Raw genomic sequence first — 7,260 nt, 5'->3', positions numbered from 1 at the left:
AGATAGAGGTGTAGATACAGATGATATAGATACAGATATAGCTAGAGATAGAGATATATGGATTATATAGAGCTAGAGACAGAGATAGAGATAGAAATAGAGACAGATAAAGAGAGAGAGAGAAATATACAGATACACAGATACAACTTCAATCCTTGCCTACTTCTCTCTGCATGCTACACCATTTTAACATGAGTTTTAAAATCTATAGTTGTTTAATATGAAGCACATCTATACTAGACCCCTTCTTCAAGGAAATGGCTTGCTCTCCTGCAAACATTCCTTGTGTTTGAAATTGCTGCTTGCGAGAGTGTCGTTCAGTAATGCGCTGTAGGTCTGATTCAGCCGGTGACGGGTGGGATGCTGTAACGCTGACGGGGCAGATCATCCCCCGAGCATCACGTGGCGTTTCACCGGGAGCACGCATTCAGTGGCTTTGCCTATAGCATGGCCCCAAAGTCAGCGTCCTCTCCCTTCAAACTGGATCCCCGGGAAGCCTGACGTGAGCTTATCCAGTGTCTCACCAGCTGGCTATTTTTCTTGCTGCCTCTCACGGTGGAGGGCAGCGCCGCAGGTGTTTGGCAAGCGGGATATTCGCACACGAGGCTCTCACAGAGGCAACGCCACCGCCACCTTGGCGTGAATTTTGGCGGGCTCGTTGTTTTTCATTGTGGCTTCCTTTTGCTTGGCAGTCCTTGAACGATGCCAAGGTGAAGGCTTCAATTGTGCATCTTCATCCTCACGGTTGCCTGGGAACAGCCAGGATCCCGGTGCAAATTTGGGCTGCTTTATCCACAGCTGGCTGGTGGCAGCTCTCCTGCCTGCCCACCGCCCTTGTCCTTTGACGGGTGGCCAAGTCTCTCCCTTTCCCCTTCCAAAAGCGGGGCTGGGAGGGGCGGCACCTTGGAGAGGTGTTCATGCAAATGGGGACACCCGGGGAACCCCCCCGCTCTCCCGCTGTTCAAGGGTTCTGGATCCAGCCCCACACCTGGTCTGTTCCGCCGGTGCCCATGGCCAGCCCGTCTCGTGGCGTTCGTTGCACAGATAAGAGCAGATCTACGTGGGTTTGCCCGTTTGCCTGCACTCCTGCCCGTTTGCGCAAAAGTCCTTTTGTGACATTTTGGACCCAAGGACACATTTGCTTTTCAGGACCAGTCACCCCAGAGCAGCAGTTCAGACCAGCCCGCAGCCTGAGAACCCGTAACTCTTCTGTCTCTCGAAATGCTATTTAATCAGCCTGCGTTTTTAACTGTTGGCGATGCCTTCCTTTTTTTTTTAATGCAGTTGTGTGCAATTTGTATTGCTATGACTATTTGCGCTGGTATTAACAGCAGTTCTGTCCTGGACGCAGGGCACTGCCTGGTTCTTACTGGGAAGGCCCTATAGCTATTTGATATCTTTTTTTTTTTTCTTTTTTTTTTATATATGCTCAAAAGAAAATTACTTTACTTTTGGTGACCCAAAAAATGACCTGACTTTTGGTAACCTGTGCTCAGGAGGGAACGACCTTACAACTTCGAGTTATTTGGCCAGTTAGTGCACAGAGCAGCAAACAAATGACCCGCGCTCATGGGACTGCCCTTAATATTTAATGAAGAGTGGTGAAAAATGACAGCTGTGTTAGCCTCCTGTCTCTTTCCTGCTTTGCAAACCTTGCTTGCACTGAGTTTTTGCGTGAATCTTTGCGTCTGTTGCTTGCGGGGCAAGAGGAATTTATTAAATATTTTGTCACCTTTTTAAACCACTTGCTTCCTGTGAGTAGTTTGTGTGTTGTTAAACACAAGGGGTGGAAAAAAGCTGATTGCGAGTATGGGAGTTCAGAGGTAATCTTTATCCTGGGTTGGCGGGATGCTTGTTGCTCTGTTTCCACCATCCCACTAAAGATATTAGAGATAATAAATGTCCAACAAAAATAAACACTGGTCTGTGTCACAGGAGATAATAACCAAGTATAAAACATCTTTAGTATGTGTAGTCTATTCTCTAACATTGCCACAAAGGTTCCCACAATTTTCCTTGGATGAATATTGCATCTAAACCAGCTTACTGTGTGTCTAAGCCCCCTTTATAAGCTGTATTTCATTTCTTCAGATTTCTGTTTCTTCCCTCTTGGCTCCTCCAAAGAATTCATTTCCCTATGCAGTTGCTTTTAGATTATTATCATGCCCATGACTCCACAAACTATTACTTCTTAGCCAAACTAAACACACCAAGGTTTGGGGTTTGTTTTTGTTTTTTTTAATGTCCCTTCAGAAATCACTTCTTCCATTTCATTAATTGGTGTATGGCTTGTCTCTTAATTTCGCCTAAGCTTTTAACCTTTCTTTACCATTGCAATGTCTAGAAGCGCATATGCAGAAGCTCCTAAGGTCATTGGTTCTCAAAGCTCTTGAGCTAATGGACTCCGTCCCAATTTTTCCTGAAGCTCTCATCCTCCCTGTCAGAAGTATCTAGTGATTTTAAGCAAGGTATATTTTTTTAATCTCCTTTTTCCTTAGCTTTACTGACAAAACTCTGAGAGCTTCTTCTGTTTTGGGGTTTAAGACCTGGAGGTTTATATCAGCAGAGCAAAATAGTCACAACAGACACAGTAATTTCTTCCTGTGCAGATCCATAGGATCCAGGAATCCTAAATGGAGAAAACTTATGAATTAAAACTAGTTCTTTCATTCTTGATAATGTTTGATGCTCTCAAAGGTACAAAAAAGTTAAATTCCTGTTTAGAAATAACTGTGTGATACAGAAGTCATTTAATAGCGTCCAGAAAGATGGATGCAGCAGAGGCAAGGAAGTGTCTTTTTCTCACACATAAATTCAGATTTGAACATATCGTTACGGTACTACAGAGTTACAGAATTACAGAATTACGTACCTAGGAATTAAAGTCTTATATGAAGACTTCAGTGTGTGTGTGTGTGTGTGTGTGTGTAAAGAAAGAAATTTCCATTGATTCATAACTTTCAGGAGGAAAATTCCTTTCTGAAAGGCATATCGCACTCACGTTCCCAGGTCAGAAGGGGCTGGCTTATTTCTTCATTTATTTGTAAAGGAAGAATGAATTGTGTTGCTTCTCAGAGTTACGGAAATAACGATAAAACACGTGTAGTAAGTTCTAAAGTGCTTCTGTTTGTGCAAATGCCCCCCAAAAGGCTGCATTTCACCCTTTGAACCATCCAAATCAAGTTTTGATGAGGCTTAGGGCCTTTTGTATTGGTGTAGCTTAAATCATAAATGTTAAAGCAACCGCTGCCAACGTTTGGGGACAAGATTGCAAAGCCAATGTCCTGCCCAAAACTGGCATTAACATTTTGCAGCATGGCAGGGCCTCGGCGTGGACCGCGACCGCAGGGACAGAGCTCGCTCCCGCTGAAATCAATTGCAAACCATCCGCTGAGCAAGACGGTTGGTGAAGAGCAGCAACGCTCTCCGACCCAACGGGGACTGAACCCCGAGGCGTGGAGCACCCTCAATTCATTTTGAAGCCCGCGCTATTTAAAGACAACCCCCCACTTAGAGACGCAGACCGGAGGTCAGCCCTGTGGCTAATATCTGTGGAGAAACCTTTCAACCTGGAAACTTTTCTCTGCAGAAATATTTCAGCGCGGAGGCGCGTACGGAGTTCTCTCTCGGCTCCTGTGCAGCATGGGAAACCTTTGTCCCACACATCTTGTAAACGCGGCGGGGGGCCACCATTGTGCCACGCATCTTCTGAGCACCGCGGGAGGAGGCTTTTGTCCGGCGCAGTGGGCAGGCGCCGGAGGAGGGCACCTTTGTCCCGCACAGCCGGTAATCGCTCTGCAAGAGTGAATTATGGGGCTTGCAGAGCTCCTTCCCTCCGCGGGCACGGTGGTTTCAGACGGAGGAGTTCATCGGCCCCGCTGGGTGAAGAGCTGCTTTTCCTGAGTGGAAGTGGAAAGGGGAGGCGGCGAAAACGCGTTTGCACACGTGCGTGCAAATGGCCACTGGGATCATTCGCCCGGTTCTGTTGCACGGCCGCCCCTGCAGGCACCAATCCCAGTTTCATTTTTTGCTATTCTCCTTCCTTATTTTTCCTACCCATTTAGGCTGCCCTTTTTTAATGATTATTTCTCTGTCCCTTCTTATGTTTGCTCTATCTCCTATTCAATATATCATCTGCTAATTAATCTAGTTACCTAATAAGTGCTCTCATTATTCTTTCAGATCGCTAATAACCATGTTTAAAAGACTTAAGCCTTAATACCAATCCCTCTGGGACCTCATAGGTGTATTTTCAACCTCGTATCGTTACTTATTGTTTGTCTTCCCGATGCTGTAGCCACTTCCCAAGAAGTGCACCAGCGCTTAGTTTCCAAGACATTCTGAGCTACTGTACGTTGTCTCATAGATGCACAGTTACACCTTTCTTCAGCTGAAATGTAGTGAACCTGATGAACCGTGATGCTGCTCCAGACTTGCGGTAGTAATTGCGGAGAGCAGAGTCCCGAACTGCGACCCGGCGAGGAGCAGCGATGAGATGAGTTGAGATGAGGTGCTGAGTCTGGACCCAGCCTGCAGAGATGCCACATGCACTGTGGGTGCTGGTGGACGTGCTGCTCGCAGCTGGAGCCGGCGCGGGCACGGCACCGCACAGCTGGGAGCTGCCTTACCATAAATCTCAAGTATCGTGAGGTCTCCTTGGCTGAAGCAAAGCGACTCATTTGCAAACAAGAGGTAAGGGCAACCACAGGCCGTTAGAGCGGTGAAGGTCATAACCCGTCGTAAGTGATTCCCCAGGTTCCCACCGCCCCCAAGTTGTCGGACTGACCTATGTGGAAAGACACGGCAATGGATAAGTCTCTCACCTGCTGGTCTTTGTGATTCAATAAAGTGGTCAAGTTTGGTTTTTATCTGTTCTTGTCAAATCTGGGTCTGTTCTGTTCTAAGGCTCCTGTTGCCCTAGAGGCACTTGTGATTTTTTTTTCACGTTGATCTCTTACTTTACTAATATTCAAAGGTAAATTTTACGCACGGTAGTTTCATTTAATCCTCCTTTTCTCAAATTAGCGTTGTTTTTCTTCCCACCCCCACCACAGCCCTCTGGTGCCTACCTGATTGTGCATGAATTCTCAGAAATAATTGCCGGTAGTTCAGCAAGTTCATTAACTGATTCCCTGAAGACCCTCAGATGCGTGTCATCCAGACCTGATGATTTGTATATTACATTTCTGCAAGTATTCCCTTACCTGATTTTTTTGTATCAACAATTGTATTGGCGAGTCTTCATTATTTCTAATTGTCGATATCTCTTTGTGGTGGTGGGTAAATTGATTCTGAAACTTGTTCACCGTTTTACAGTCATTACTCGTTTCACCTCACGCATTATTGGATCCAACTTCTCTTTGGAGCTCCTTTCCGATGATGTTCTGTACATGTCAAAATACACATCCAGTTCTCCCTACCTCTTTCCATGCTCGCAACTGGGAGGTCGCTCTGCTTTTATGGCATTTCTCTCAGTTCTCTTTGTGGGGCTGGGAGCAGGGGGGATTGATTTTTTTTTCTTCTGCGACTGTAGCCTTAGCATATTTTAGGATGTTCTAGCTGTCTCCCACACTTAACAGTTTTTATATGTCATTTTATTGCAACATGCTCCTAAGATTTCTCAAAGAATTAATGTCTGAAATCACTATACATTGTGCGACAACCCGCCACTTAATACGGTATATTGAATCATGCAGTTTAGCATCACGGCCATTGAAATTAGTGAGCGCTGAGGGTGTATATACCTTAGAGGACCTTGGCTTTAGTACAACTGCTTGTTATTATCCGACTCTCACAAACGATTCTTTCTATCAAAAAATAGATGGCTGCTCATGCATTTAATTTAGATTTGTCTGCTACTAAATACACAATTGAGATTGCAGTCATCAATGATATTTTTCCTCTGGCGAAAACCTTATGGCCAATTCTGTCATCGCCCTTAGGACATAACTCCTCTTGCTTCTGTCTAATTTTCTGAGCCTCTGGTATATAAATCATAAATGCACAGTCTGTGCACTGTTAAATTTTCAGGGCTCTCCCTTTAGTAGTAGTTGAATGTGAATACCTAAGGACAAAATTTGACCTTTAAATGACTATAAAGGGCCAAGGCAGATACTTGGCAAGCTTTTCTTATTGCAATATTAATCAAGCAAAGAATCATCATAATCCTGGAAACTAAATAGCCATTGTAGTGATTTTATCACCAGGGAAATTGTTCATCTGTCAGTAAGATTGTTACTAGGAAAGGGAAAATAGGGAGTGTTAAAATTGCTTTAGACCGCTGAATCATTGAGTCCCTCTAGACTCAAAGCTTGAATTGTTTTTTGAGAGGGGTGGGCTGGGAGGGGTTGCTACGGGAAAGCTGTAGGTTAATCAGTTTCAGTAACACCAGTGAATGTAAGCCTGATCTCTCTTGAGGACATGAGGAGAGTGCATGGGAGAAGGCAGGACGGAGAAAGGGACGGGGAGGCTTCAGAAACTTATTGTTTTGTCATTTTTTGTTTCTGGATGGCCCTTTCAGAGAGGAGGGAGGTTGTTGAAAGAAAAATAAAGAAAGGGGGGGGGGGAAACAGCATAATGTTCACTGGCTATATTTTCATCTGATTTAATCCAGTGGATATTAATGAGGATGAATACGATCGAGACGGGAGGAGACGGACGCAGGCAGGCAGGAGCGAGAGAAGTGTTTGTGTGGGAGGTGTCCTTGTAGGGCCCAGAAAGCCGCACGGGAAGACGTTTTGCCTCGTGGGGCTCAACGTGATGTTACCGTGTGCTGTGACACAGGTGTGTGAGGAGGGCTACCTGTGCAGGAGTGTCCTCGGGGTGTGCTAGGACAGCCTGTCCCTCCGTAAAACCAGCTTCGGTAGATGACGTCTTTGCTGGTGTCATTGCGTGGTGGCAGCGGGCAATCGTAGCGTAGCCAACCATGCCGTAACCCGAGGGACAGGTCTGCTAGGCTGCAGGTTGTTGTGCTGGAAAGGGGAGCTTTATCCTTCTGCTGCGGTGGGAGGCCTCTGAGAACGGGATGACCCCGAGGTGGGGGACGAGCGTTGGCAAGTGTGGGTATGGGGTGGCTCTCCACAGGGGAGGGGGTAGATGGTCTGTCTTGAAAGCCACCTGCCATGTATGACAGACCGCCTCCCAGCAAAGAGGGTTTGCACAAGGATGGGTGAATTCGGAGGTGGAACGTGTTTGTATAAAAGGTGTCTCTGGGAAATTTGTGTAAGATGTCATGAATGGTCTCCATACAACGAAGGCGGG

At 45.9% G+C, this 7,260-nt stretch overlaps 1 protein-coding gene across 1 annotated transcript in view; it reads left to right on the top strand.

Annotated features, from left to right (window-relative positions):
* The window catches only part of FAM172A (family with sequence similarity 172 member A), a 257,761-nt gene that overhangs the window by 247,642 nt on the left and 2,859 nt on the right, over positions 1 to 7,260 (top strand). The gene's annotated exons all lie outside the window — the stretch shown is intronic.

The sequence above is a fragment of the Aptenodytes forsteri genome, unplaced genomic scaffold, assembly GCF_000699145.1.
Source record: "Aptenodytes forsteri isolate BGI_AS27 unplaced genomic scaffold, ASM69914v1 Scaffold41, whole genome shotgun sequence".
In the NCBI taxonomy this organism is placed as follows: domain Eukaryota; kingdom Metazoa; phylum Chordata; class Aves; order Sphenisciformes; family Spheniscidae; genus Aptenodytes; species Aptenodytes forsteri.
The sequence above is the reverse complement of the archived record's forward strand: the minus strand, read 5'-3'. Positions and strand labels throughout refer to the sequence as shown.